Source organism: Ovis canadensis, chromosome 2 (assembly GCF_042477335.2).
Source record: "Ovis canadensis isolate MfBH-ARS-UI-01 breed Bighorn chromosome 2, ARS-UI_OviCan_v2, whole genome shotgun sequence".
Classification (NCBI taxonomy): domain Eukaryota; kingdom Metazoa; phylum Chordata; class Mammalia; order Artiodactyla; family Bovidae; genus Ovis; species Ovis canadensis.
Window position 1 is genome coordinate 8,638,721 of NC_091246.1, and position 14,410 is coordinate 8,653,130.

Consider the following 14,410-nt stretch of genomic DNA (forward strand, 5'->3'; position numbering starts at 1 on the left):
CACAACAAGAGACGCCACTGCAGAGAGGAGCCCCGCTCACTGCAATTAGAGAAAGCCTGCACGCAACAGGGAAAGACCAGTGCAGCCGAAACAAACAAACAAAAGTAAATAATTTTTTTTTAATTCATTAAAAAAAGAGGTCTGTTCTGTGCAGGTTAATTTTGGCTAGTTATCAGACACTCAATAAGAAATTAGACTTTCCAAGTGTATGGATCTCAGAACATGAGGTGAAATAAAGAAAAGCATCATGAACCCATGAAACTTTGAGGGATGACAAATATTTTGGTATGACAAAAATGTAGGATGCATTGTAGGAACCAGGGAGAGACAAGACAGATACCAGGTTAGACATACAGACCTCTGCGCTCAATGGAAATCTACTGAAGGTTAAATCTGAATCAATTTGCAATTGCATGTATAATTCACAATTATATTTTCTTTAAAAATAGTCTAAAACATCTCTTCTGTGTCTATCTAGAGCAGCAGGGCTTCTCAACCTTGGTACGACTGACATTTGGGGCTGGGTCATTCTTGGCTGGAGGGGCTCTCCTGTCCTCTGGGAGATGCTTAGCAGCATTCCTGGCCTCCACCTGCTACGTGCCTGGTAGTTTCATTCACCTCCTCAATCATCACAACTAAAAACATCTCCAGACATTGCCAAATGTCCCCTGAGGGCAAGACCACTCCCAGCTGAGAACCACAGACCTGTTGAGAAGAGCAGTAACCAGTGTTATCTATTTGCTGTAGAAGTTCATGGGCCTATTTCTATAGATTAACCTGTACATGGGTTTACCAATAGTTTCATGTTCTTTTTATCTTTTTCACATGTATTCTTTTATATTATACTCATTAGTTTTTAACCTGCTTATTTAATAAACCTTAGTATTTGAGATATCTAAATAGTTTGGTATGTAAGAAACTATCAGTTTTTTTATTTTAAGTGACATACTCTTCTGTAGTATGTATTTATCATATCTGTATCTGTATCTATGCTAATGGATCTTGTTTGTTTTGTATTTCAAGTAAATTTGCAATAATTGTCCTGATATATATTTCCTTATGCACCTGTGTAAATTGTCTCTCAGATAGAGAAAGGTGAATTATTGGGTCCTAAAGTATGTGAATCTCATGGACAGAGGAGCCTGGTAGGCTGCAGTCTATGGGGTCTTGAAGAGTCAGACACGACTGAGCGACTTCACTTTCACTTTTTCCTTTCATGCACTGGAGAAGGAAATGGCAACCCACTCCAGTGTTCTTGCCTGGAGAATCCCAAGGACAGGGAAGCCTGGTGGGCTGCCGCCTATGGGGTCGCACAGAGTCGGACACGACTGAAGCGACTTAGCAGCAGCAAAGTATGTGCATTTTTAATTTTAATAAAACCACTTTGAATAGATTGTTTATAAAAATTTACAAATCCCTGCAAAAAATCCTTTCCTGTATCCAGTCTCCTTTGCAACATGAAATCTCCTTTGCAGCGTGAAATCTTGCTCTCTTCGCCTTGTAAGGTAGTGTTCTTTTCACCACCCCTTGAGTTGGGGCAGACTCTGTGACTCACTGATCAGCGGAATGCGGCACTGAACACAGAGTATGGGACGTGGAGCTGCCTTAGATACAGTCTTGCCCTTAAGGTATTGGCATCTTGACCCAAGGGATGATCAAGAACATAGGAGAGGATGCATCAGAGGTTCTAAAGTTGTAATAAGCACACGGGGAAACTTATCATGGAAGGGCAGGGGAGGAGGGGCTGGTGCTGGGGAGGCATCAAGGAGGTGGGTCAGGAGAGCAAGAGGGTTAAAACATTTCCCAGGGGAAGCCAGGTCTTGAAGGATGGGAGGGAAATTGCTGATCAGGCACATCAAGGACACAGCCAGAATGGGAACCTTGAGCTTCAGCTTCTCTCAGGACAGAGCTGATTAATCCTGAAGGCTCTGGCCCTCCTCCCTCTGGATAAATTACAGGGAAGGCTAACCCTAACTGCTGGTGCTGCTAAGTCGCTTCAGTCGTGTCCGACTCTGTGTGACCCCATGGACAGCAGCCTACCAGGCTCCTCCATCCATGGGATTTTCCAGGCAAGAGTACTAGAGTGGGTTGCCATTGCCTTCTCCTGTAACTGCATAGTGATACACCAATTCAAACTGCTATGGGGGAGAAACACCATTTAATGAGACATGAAGACAAAGCACAAACCCCACTAAAGGGACACACGCTGTGGACCACAGCATGGCCATGACCAGAGCAAGTGGGGGGACGGGGGAGGGGAGATGGATGGGGAAACTACAGCCTCGGGGGCGGGGGGGGGGGGTCTGGATTGATGACGACTAAGCAGACAACTGGATGAGACAGGAAATCAAAACCAATGATGAAAGCAGACACACATCAGAGAACTCCAACAGCAAGGAAAACATACAGAACTGTTCTTTCACAAATACTCGGGAAGAAATCAAGCATGAAACCACAGAGAAATCGTCAAAGAATTTTAAATATTGACTAAGTAGCCAATGATGCAAATTATAAAAACAGTGTGGCAAAAGACCACAAAATGGACTAGTTGCCACTTTACAGGCCGCTAAAATGATTCACAGTTAATTTAATGATAAGCTGACTAAGAATGCAGCTAACATGAAATGGGTGGTAACAGAAAAAAGTGATAACTGAACACCCACTAATGCAGTGGGATGAACAAGGGCAAGGTTATGAACTAATTCCCCACTAAGGAGTCCAGGCCAGTGGCAGCCTATCAGTCCATGAAGGAAGGGGTTTATTAAAAGCATACAGACTTGTTTCAGAACATGAGACCTGTCTCAGATAATTGGCTTAAGCTGGAGTTAAAGGGACACATTTCTTTTTCTTTGGAATAAGGAATATGAGAAGTCAGTTGGTTTTGGCTGTAAGGCAAATCAGAGGCTGGGCGGCAAAGTCTTGAGAAGCTTTGGGGAAAGAAATTTGGAAGCTTCATCCTGCTCCCTCCTGCTTACACTGGGATGTCTCCCCAGACATTTGAAATACCCTGTCGTGCTATTCATCTTCTCATCAAAAACAATGTTTTTTCTTTTTTTTTTTTTTTTTCTGAACTAATAATGCTCAGCTCCAATCACTGGAGTGGTCAGAAAACCCGTCTTTGTTTTCTTCGCTTTTACTTGCTCCTCCGCCCTTCCTTTCTTTGCCCCCTTTTTTCTTTTCCCTTTAGGGTTGTTTCCAATAGAAAAGAAGCATTTCCCTAAGAAGCACAAAGAATCTAGTTAATGGTTTTGTCATTTTGGAAATGAATAACAGCAAGACTGCTTCGTCGTTTGGAAACAGGCTACCATGATGTGCACAGAGTCCAGGGTGTACAGGACAGTCAGCCCCAGCAAGGATTTATCCAGCTCAAAATATCAGTAGTAACAAGGTTGAAAAGCCCTAGGTAAACTCAGAGGGCCTGAGAATTACATAGATGTCCAAATTTATCTTTAATATTTTAGGCCTTCCAAATAAGATGCAATTGTACATGACTTTCATCATTACAAATTAATTAAAAATTAACTTTCATTAGATTTCCACTGACCATGGAGGATCTTCTATTCCCTGGTCCCTGACTCTCTCTCCAAGTAACCTCTCCCACGTTTGACATTTTTGGCATACCAAAATATGTATCATCTTTTGAAGTTTCACGTGCTTCTTAATAGCCTTTTCCCCCCATATTAAGATCTTCAGCTCAGAAAGCCTCTGTCCTCCTTCTTTGCCTAGTGATATCCTACTTATGTTCCAGAACCCAGCTCGAGTATTATTTCCTCTGCTCTTCCCAGGTGAAGCTGCTCTTGCCATCTCAGCAGCAACTGGACTTCTGGGAGTATTATTAGATCTCATCATCCTGATATAGGGAGGCTGGTCCTCCAAAACCCTAAACCAGTCAGCCATCAGGGACATCCTGGCTCCCTGTGCACCCCACCGAAACACACAAAAGGACAAGATCACATATCACACAAACGGTAACATGTGAACCTTACAGAGAGTGAGGCACACATCTTGAGTTAGCAGGGGTCACATGCTCAAACACCCACCTGGCTGTTAGATACTCTGAGTGCATGAGTGGGCCTGGAGGGAACTCCGAGAGACTGGAAAGAACAGCCACAGCCAGAGGGGTAAAGTTCAGTTCAGTGCAGTCGCTCAGTCGTATCCAACTCTTTGCGACCCCATGAATTGCAGCACGCCAGGCCTCCCTGTCCATCACCAACTCCTGGAGTGAACTCAAACTCATATCCATCAAGTCAGTGATGCCATCCAGCCATCTCATCCTCTGTCTCCTCTTGCCCCCAATCCCTCCCAGCATCAGAGTCTTTCTAATGAGTCAACTCTTTGCATGAGGTGGCCAAAGTACTGGAGTTTCAGCTTTAGCATCATTCCTTCCAAAGAAATCCCAGGGCTGGTCTCCTTTAGAATGGACTGATTAGATCTCCTTATAGTCCAAGGGATTCTCAAGAGTCTTCTCCAACACCACAGTTCAAAAGCATCAGTTCTTCAGCTCTCAGCTTTCTTCACAATCCAACTCTCACATCCATACATGACCACTGGAAAAACCATAGCCTTGACTAGACGGACCTTTGTTGGCAAAGTAATATCTCTGCTTTTCAATGTGCTATCTAGGATGGTCATAACTTTTTTTCCAAGGAGTAAGCATCTTTTAATTTCATGGCTGCAGTCACCATCTGCAGTGATTTTGGAGCCCAGAAAAATAAAGTCTGACACTGTTTCCCCATCTATTTCCCATGAAATGATGGGGCCGGATGCCACGATCTTTGTTTTCTGAATGTTGAGCTTTAAGTCAACTTTTTCACTTTCCACTTTCACTTTCATCAAGAGGCTTTTTAGTTCCTCTTCACTTTCTGCCATAAGGGTAGTGTCATTTGCATATCTGAGGTTATTGATATTTCTCCCGGCAATCTTGATTCCAGCTTGTGCTTCATCCAGCCCAGCGTTTCTCATGATGTACTCTGCATAGAAGTTAAATAAGCAGGGTGACAATATACAGCCTGGATGTACTCCTTTTTCTATTTGGAACCAGTTTGTTGTTCCATGTCCAGTTCTAACTGTTGCTTCCTGATCTGCATATAGGTTTCTCAAGATGCAGGTCAGGTGGTCTGGTATTCCCATCTCTTTCAGAATTTTCCACAGTTTATTGAGATCCACACAGTCAAAGCCTTTGGCATAGTCAATAAAGCAGAAATAGATGGTTTTCTGGAACTCTCTTGCTTTTTCCATGATCCAGCGGATGTTGGAAATTTGATCTCTGGTTCCTCTGCCTTTTCTAAAACCAGCTTGAACATCTGGAAGTTCATGGTCCATGCATTGCGGAAGCCTGGCTTGGAGAATTTTGAGCATTACTTTACTAGCATGTGAGATGAACGCAATTGTGGGGTAAAGTTTTCTACCTCCTACTCATCATTACCCTATAGGCCCCATGTTGCCAGATTTTCCAAGATAAATTGGAAATCTGGAATTTTATTGTACAACTTCTCAATGCTCAAAGTTTGATATCTAAATCAAAACGCCATGGTTAATCTCCAAGTGAAGCAGTAAAAAGCATCATGAATCAAATCTGCTGTAAGGGCTACTGATTTTCCTCTCTGAATCATTATAGATTCATAAATGAAATTTCTGAACTGGAGAACTAGATAAATTTAAAAAATGAAAACTATAATCTATTAAAGAGGACAGGCACCAAGACATATTAGAACCTAAAATAGCTGACATATCACACAGTCTTTAACATATGGACCCACCCTACAGAGAAATATGGACGGGGGAGGTCAGATTCTTGTTTACCATCAGACAAGTGATACCTTGTCTTATGGGGATAAGTAAATGAAGGGACTGGAAAGAAGAATCAATTCTTTCTTCCTGAAACTTCTCAGATGTCAGAGGACTCCATTTTTGTGAACTGAGGTGGGTGGAAACAGGAGAAGAAGAGAAAGGATGTTTCTCTTACAACAGTGATAATAAACTAGATTCCTCTTGAATATAGTTTGATAATCCTATAAACTGCTTGTATGTCTGCTAAGTCACTCAATCATGCCCAGCTTTGCAACCTTATGGACCGTACCCCACCAGGCTTCCCCTTCTATGGGATTCTCCAGGCACAAATACTGGAGTGGGCTGCCATGCTTTCCTCCAGGGAATCTTCCCAATCCAGGTTTCAAACCCACATTTCTTACATCTCTTGCATTGGCAAGTGGGTTCTTTACCACTAGTGCCACCTGGGAAACCCCATGAACTGCTAGCAAACAGCCAACTCTCAGGTTTATCAAATGACTAGTAGACAGATATCACAGAAAATAATTATTCCAGGCTCATGCAAGGAGTTCTCTCTGGCAGTTCTCCAGCTGCCTAACGAATCACACTTCTTGGAGCAGAACCAGGATGGACAGTGTCCAGGTGATCTTTTCATCTTGTGGCCCTCAAAACCCAGCCAAGCCTGGGAGCCAAGGGAGAGCAGGAAAGGGGCCTGTGGCTCAATTTCTGATCTTCCACAACCTTGCCAAGTGTCTTTGGACCCATTCTCCTATGTCTCCAGTGGGACCCACAGTTCAGGATCTTAGACAGTGGTCTCAGGCATTTGTCTCTGCATATCACCTGGTTGAGCCCAATCAGATGAGAAAAAAGGAAGGGACACGTGACCAGACTTTCCTGACAAGGGAAGACTATAAGGTGCAGCCCCTCCACACGTGACACTCTGGAACATGCGCCTGTTGCCATGGAAACTGCAGGATGCAGGGTGAGTAAGTGCAGACTGAATAGCTCCCATCCAAAGCGTTTGCATTCAGCCCCTTTCATCACCAGAGCTGGAGTCCAGCTGGAGCCAGAATTAGTGATGGGTAAAGAGCTCAAAAGGCTGCTGGTCCCCTTCCAGGGCATCTCCAATTTAGTCAGGTCTTTTGGGTCTGGAAGACTTGAGTGGCCGAGCTGTCCCGTGAGAGTCGCAGCTCCCCTTTTTCTCTCATCCGGGGCCACAAACCAGCATCTCACTCTGAGCTGGGGCTGTGGTGTGGAAGTTAATCAAAGCAGCTTTTTAAAGGCTTTCAGAGTTTAACAAAAAAAAAAAAAAAAAGGATGTTTTGGGTAGAGACCAGAAGACAATTTTGCTCCCAGCCTGTTTCCCCTTCTTTCTTAAATACACACAGATTGAGTTAGACTCTACAGAAAGGTCAGAAAAAGCAAAAACTTTTAACAAAGCTATTAAACATGATTTTCTTTCTCTGCAACTAGAAGCAGCAGTTATAGGTCACACGTAAATCCTGAATACCCAAAGTTCTGAAGAGTTTACATTAATTAGATTAAATAAAAACATGCCCAGCCTCTCTGTTCTACAGATGTATCCTATCCAGTTACACGCAGACTTTAATAACTAGCCAGAGCCCACCTATATCGCTCAACTGTATTTCTAGTTCCCTGCTGCTGCTGCTGCTAAGTCACTTCAGTCGTCTCCGACTGTGCGACCCCATAGACGGCAGCCCACCCGGCTCCCCCATCCCTGGGATTCTCCAGGCAAGAACACTGGAGAGTGGGTTGCCATCTCCTTCTCCAATGCATGAAAGTGAAAAGTGAAAGTGAAGTTGCTCAGCCGTGTCTGACTCTTAGTGACCCCATGGACTGCGGCCCACCAGGCTCCTCCGTCCATGGGACTTTCCAGGTAAGAGCACTGGAGTGGGGTGCCATCGCCATCTCCTCTAGTTTCCTAGGATAAAATAAACATAGAAGTGGCAGAGGCCATTTAATGGAAGGTACTTCAGGAGGTTCTATGGACCACATGGAATGGCCCATCCCAAGGGGACGGCTAATGTGTCAGATCAGCTGGGTTTGCAAAAGGATCAAGCGTGTTTGCAAAAGCTTCATTTGCTTCAAAATAGTGATAACTCCCCACATCCTCTCCCTTAAATGTCATTATGCTCCTCATAATGCTGCTCTGGTCCATCTGGATGAGGATAAGTAAGAGGTAACAGTATCAGAAAATCAACAAGCATTTCCTTTCTCCTGGGATGTCTTATACATCTTTCTCCTGAGATGCCTTATACATCTTCAATTTCTGTGACAGATAGGAGAAAGGAAAAAGTATTTGCGTTCCCTACTTAGAGTCTTAGGGAAGAGGGTATTGTTAAGTTCTGGAGGTATATTTACTTAATGAAGTTTCCCAACTCAGTTAGCTGAGACTAAAGGGAGGGCAGATTCAAAACAAAGCCAATGTGTAGTTGTATGATTTCCCATAGCATTTGCCTTTACAAAAGCCATGATTCCAAATGAAGGGGAAAATAAAGTACCTCATCACTCTGATTTCACAGACAAGGAGATGGAAGTAACTGTGTGAAAACCAAGCAGCTTATTAGCCGCTTATCACATTTGCCCAGGCCCAGGACAGCATCTAATGATGGTGTATCCCTCATCCTTTCAAGATGACTCGAAGAGACCAGTTATTTGGCCTATTTATACACTTAAACATTAGAGATTTGGATAAAATAATAAAATGTCTACTTATTTAATGTATCAATGAAGTCACCATGTATCTAAAGACATAAATTATTAATATATTTCATCATTGTTTGTTCTTCCAACTTTCAATTTTCATGAACCTCTTTTAAACAAACTCTTGACATCAAGATCCATCCATTATAAGTCATCTAACTGCTTTCCAGATCCCATCAACTTTGCAGTTATCCAATTAATGTGAGTTTTAGTTCTTTTTTAAACCCACAAGCCACAAGAGATTTGTTTAGCAAAAGAACACTGTTCATTTCCTTTTAAACTGATTCTGTCGGCATGTATAGTCTTGAATTCCACAAGGCAGTTTCTGAGGAATAATTGCAAAATGTAATAAACTTTGCCTCCTGCTTTTACCATTTGTTCAAGTGATCTCAATACATATTCAAACTTGGTGTTGATTTTAATATGTTTAGTATGTTTTAATATGATTTAATATGTTAATATGTTGATTTTATAATGTTTTAATATGTTTAATACTTTTTTTGTTATTAAAAATAAAGCAATTGCGAGATTGTCCGTAAATATGCAAGACTTCTCAGACATTGATTATAACACGGTTCCTGTTTGGCAAGATAGAATTTTTGTGGACAAAATGCTGTCTCCTTCTATACGGGCATACACAGCCCTACAGCAGAGCTAGGGAGAGTTTGCAATTCTCTGACTTCTGGTTGTAAATTAACACCACTGTGCAACACCACTGACAGACTGCAAGCTTCTGGAGGGCAGACAAGGGTCTTATTTATCTTATTCATGTCCTACCCCAAAACCTGACACAAAAAGGTTCTCAGTAACTGTTGAGTAAATCAATGAATGAGTGAAATAATTAATCAAAGCATCATATAATCCTTCACGTTCTTTCCACTCCTAAGAAATGGAGGTGGGGCCTTTCCCTGATGGTCTAGTAGTTAAGAATCCACCTTGCAATGCAGGGGAGACAGGTTCAATCCCTGATAGGGGAACTAAGATCCCACATGCCATGGAGAAAGCAAGCCCATGAAGCTACTAGAGAGTCTGTGTGCCGTAATGAAAGAGATCCCACACGACACAGCAAGATTCCATGTGCCACAACTAAGACCCTAAGTGGCAAAATAAACAAATAAATATTTTTTTAAAAAAGGAAATAGAGGGAATGCTTTAAAATTCTAAATATTACCAAACCACCCTCCAAACGGAAGAGACACATTGTTTCCTTTCTTGCAGCAATCCCATGTGGTTTAATTTGGGTAGATCCATACTGCAACATCTCAGACATCATGGTGACTGTCCCAGCTCACTAATTACCAGAAACAATTAGCCCAGGGCCAGTCCACACACTTTGAGGCCAGAGCAAATGGTCCAGAAAAGCTGATACCAAGAGTCCAGTTTGAGAGTTCCTGATCTCATGGATGGATCTCCCAGGAAGGACAAACCCTGAGTTTTGGTGCCTCGTTAATTACAGCCCTGCTTTCCAGACCACAAATCCCCCAAGAGGCCAGTCACCTCCCCACACTGGAGCTATAAAAGACTGCAGCTGTGGCATTTTCTTGGCTTTGCTCAAGTAACGATCCAGGGCTGGGTGGGAGAGAGTTAACAGGAAGGGAACATAAGGGGACAGTTTCTGAGAACAAAGCTGCCCCACTGCTGAAGTGGTTTGGACTTAAGCATCAGAAAAGCCATCCCAGGATCACGCTGCTGGGATGCCAGAAGGACGCACAGAGGGACACAGAGTGAATCCAGCTTGGGGCACCTGTGAAATAGGCTGGGCTCATAAACGAAGCTTTCTGCTTTCCCTTCAGGGGCAACTCCTAACTCCCAAAGGGGTTCCACCTCTGCGTTTACTGTAGGAACAAAAAGCTTGGGGGACTCACCAAACCCATCTACACAGCTCCTCAGTTTCTCCTACCTGCCTGAATCTCTCCTGGTCCAGAGGCTGGCAAATAGGAGAAGACCAATAGATTTCAGTCTTCTTTCTCCTTTGCCCAAATCACTTATCCATATCTGGTTCAAAGCATCTTCCCAGCCATTTTATCGAGAGACCCTCACCCTTATCTTTTAGGGTAAGCTAGGCAGGGATTGGCATCCCCATTTTTAAAAGTGGAGATTTCAGTTTCCAATGTCCCCTCCAAACTTCCAATATATTATTCATCTTGTTAGGGTGACCTATTTATTAGTCTCTTCCTAGTCTGGCCTCTGCCTCCCTCTCCAGCTTCTCTTGCCTTAACTCCATTGCCTGTGATGCATTAAACTTATGCAGAACAACTTGTGGTTCCTTGAACCTATCATATGGTTTCACAACATACCTGGGCTTTTCTTGAGCCCTGGAATGTCTCGGCACTGTCCTCTGATTGGTAGACGCATCCTGTCAACTTTTAATCATGCTTCAAGATTCAGACCCTGCAGGAAGCCTTCCATGGTGCTTTTTCCTCTCCCAGGCTGAGCAAAAGTTCCTGGTATTTACTTGCATCATACCAACCACTTTGTTGAGTGTTTTCCTAGTCACATGTTGAGTTTCCCCCATCTGACTATGAGTTTCTAAAAATCCAAGAATATCTTATTGCAAACAATAGTAAATGCAAATTGGTATGACCTTAGTTTTTTTAAAAGTAGGATAGAGGATCTATTGACTCATTAAGTCAGTGCAGCACTTAGGCCACAGCAGGACTCTGCAGCTCAAGTGGTATCATCCGAATTCCACTTCCGCTAGCATCTGAGCTCTACTTTCCTTCCTTATTTTCTATGGACTTATTCTCATGAAACTTTTCCCTCCACACAGTAGCTCCTAGAATAGAATTAGCAAGTGCAAAAAGGGCACAGATAAGTTTGGAGAGAAAGCCAAGGGCTAGATCAAGCAGAGACCGGTGGTCATGTTAAGGACTTTGGGTACCAGGAAGTACCAGGAAGCCTTGGGGAATCTAAACACAAAAAAATATGTTAGGACAATCACTTTTGTTTCTGTTAGAGAAAATGAATGGGAGAGGTATAGAGCGGGACAGGGTCAGCTGCTTCGAGGCGTTTGTAAAAACCTAGGGAGCATGAATCTGGTGACTTGAATTAGTAGTCAAGTCACTCAGTCGTGTCCGACTCTTGCGACCCCATGGACTGCAGCCCACAAGGTTCTTCTGTCCATAGGATTCTCCAGGTAAGAATACTGGAGTGCGTTGCCATTTCCTTCTCCAAAGGTGATCAGCTTAAGTCAGGTTTAAATCCCTTATGAGTTTACCGATGGCATTTTGCTGATGCTGATCACCACAATTCTTTCTCTGAACTACCATGCTACAATGCCCTGTAATTCTTCTTTTTTTTTTTTTTAAAGGAGGCAGGTGTTTAAAAATGGACTCATTTGTTGGTTTTTAAAGACAATTCCACATAATGTTATTAGTGGGCTAATGATGGACTTCAGCTTGCCCTCCCCAGCCACAGGCCACTCTTCAAAGCAAGCTGCTTTATAGAACTTTCCCAACTGTGCGAGAATTTTGGAGTTAACTAGCAACAAGCCTGAAAATTTGGTTATGTATATAAGTACAAAGCTGGTTCATCAAATCCCTGTTCTGGCCCTCAACCTAGTGCGTTTCAACTAAGGCGTCATCTACCTCCTTCTTAACGTTTATCAGACACTTGAATAAGTAATGTCCAGCCACTCCTTGGAGATGGTTCCCTTTTTCAGACACTGGGCTGCTGAAGGGCTCAGGAGCCTCGTGGTCTTGGGCTCCATTACTAGAGCCTTTACAACATTCCAGAACCTCCATGTCCCCCTTTTCCTCACTCCTTTCATCCTCCATGGGTTCTGGGTTTTCCTCCTGGGAAAGCGAGTCCTGGCTGGGGCCGTGGCCCCCCATAGTGGCAGACTCGCCTTCTGGTGGAACAGGGCCCCCAGGGCACTTTCCTGGGGGCCCTGGGCAACATCCTGGCTCCTGTCAGACTCTGGGGGAGACATTTCCTCTTCCAAGACTTCGACCACATCCTTGGGCGCTAGGGGCCCTTCTCTCAGCTGTCTCACTCGGCCTCTTTTCTTCCTCCTTAAGTGAATCCAGGAGTTTTCTATGGCCGTTAGGAAAAGACTCATTTCCTCCTTTCCACAGGGAACTTGTTTATGCTGGACCTTTAGGTCAGTGAGGATTTTTTCAATCCATGTTGTCACAACCACGATGCCTTCCACTGGCTCAGGGCCCAGAGATGATGCTTGGAGGGCTAGTTCTTCCATCACAGACCCCAGGGCTACAAACGTAATGGGCTTCCTTGGCCTCCCTAGTTTTCTTCGCTTACTGGGTGGTGATGGTACTGTTACATCATCATGAAAACTCCAAGCCAAAGCCCATCTCATTGTCCGACCCTGGCAGAGTTCAGTAGAGGTGACGTTAGGAACCCTCTGTATGTGAAGTTCTTCCTTCAGAGAAGCCAGGCTGCATTTCTTTCCCAGCATACAGCTATACCATCTTAATCTTTGTTAAGCTGTAAACTGTCATGGATGATCCTTTTAACAAACTCTAATTCACCTCCTTCTGCTATGATCTCTGTGATTCCACCTGTATTTATAGAACTGGGTGGGGGTCTTCGAGGATTTTGAGAATTTACTCCCTTGGCTCCCAACTGATTGGCAAAAAAGGGAGGGTTGCACGTGCAAAAGTCATAAATTGTCTGAGATCCTTCTTTAAGAGTACCCATCAGGAGTGTCTTCTGTGGTACTTCAACCACCTTTATAGGATCACATAAGTTATTCTGCTCCACATTCTTCTTTGTGTAGTTGAAGCACGTATCATTTACTTCTGTTGCAAGGAAATACCAGCCATTTAAAGTTGTTCCAAGTAAAGTATAGATGCAGGATTCCCCAGCACCTATGTCAATTCCTCTTCGGAGGGTACTTTTGTCAGAGTTCTGATGACCGATCAGACCTTCTAACCCAATGAATATAGTTGAGTCTCAAGGGAACTGTAGGAATCAGTCTCTCCAGTGGAATATCGATAGAAAGTCCAAAATCTTCCCTTAGCAGAGTACAAGTCAGAGCTCTGATTGCTTCAGGGTCTTTAAAATTAAGACTCACTCCTCCATGCAGATTTATCTGCACTTGCTGCTTAAAATCTGGATATTTGGTTGCCAGATATGCAAAGTCAGGAGGTTTGCCCTTGTATCTCTTTCTTGCATCCACTGATTTACTCAGAGCCATCACCTGAAGTCAAAGTTCCTGCCAGACGACTAGTATAGTGTGGACCTCTACAACCCCAGAGTCTTAACCACCCGCTGGGCGAAGATCCTAGAAAGGCAGATATTACGCCCTCAGTGTGCCACCATCTTGGGCCTCCTTGAACTGAGATGTTGGCAATAAAGATGAAGAAGAGAGGATAGAGCCAGGACAAAGTTTGGAAATGAAAATCAGAAGATTTGATCATGGATTGGTTGGAGAAAGTGGTCACAGCAAGGGAGGAACCAGGGATGACTTCTTCAGACTTGAGCAACTGGTGATACCAATTGCTGGGTAGAGATTGGAAGGAAGAGGACAGCCAAGGCGGGGGGCGGGGGCAGCAAGTTTTGGGGGCAGAACTGACAGCTCCATTTGGATATGGTCATTGTTCGTGGGATATCTAGGTGGACTTCAATTTGGTTTGTACACAGACTTGTCTGCCCAAAACTGCCCCAGACTAGGGTCTAAAATAGGGTAGCTGACAGGGAAACTTTAGGAAGACAGACATTGTGATGGGCAAACAGAGATTCCCTTAAAGTCTTGAACTTTTCACTGGATGAGTTTGCACTTACGGCAACCGGAAAGCCAGGTCTGGGTTCCATGACCAGTTCCCTTGCACTCTGGCAGTGTAAGCCTGGTCAGTTCACCATCTCTTCAGAACCTTAGCTTCCTCAGTTGTAAATGGGAATAATCATCGTACAGCCCTCACTTTCAGGGTTTTGGTGACAATCCGTGTGCTAAACG

The 14,410-nt window shown here is 43.7% G+C and overlaps 1 pseudogene; it reads right to left on the minus strand.

Annotated features, from left to right (window-relative positions):
- Positions 1-11,969: 11,969 nt before the first annotated feature.
- On the minus strand, positions 11,970-13,651 carry LOC138434497 (RNA N(6)-adenosine-methyltransferase METTL16 pseudogene; annotated as a pseudogene).
- Between the last annotated feature and the right edge of the window lie 759 nt (positions 13,652-14,410).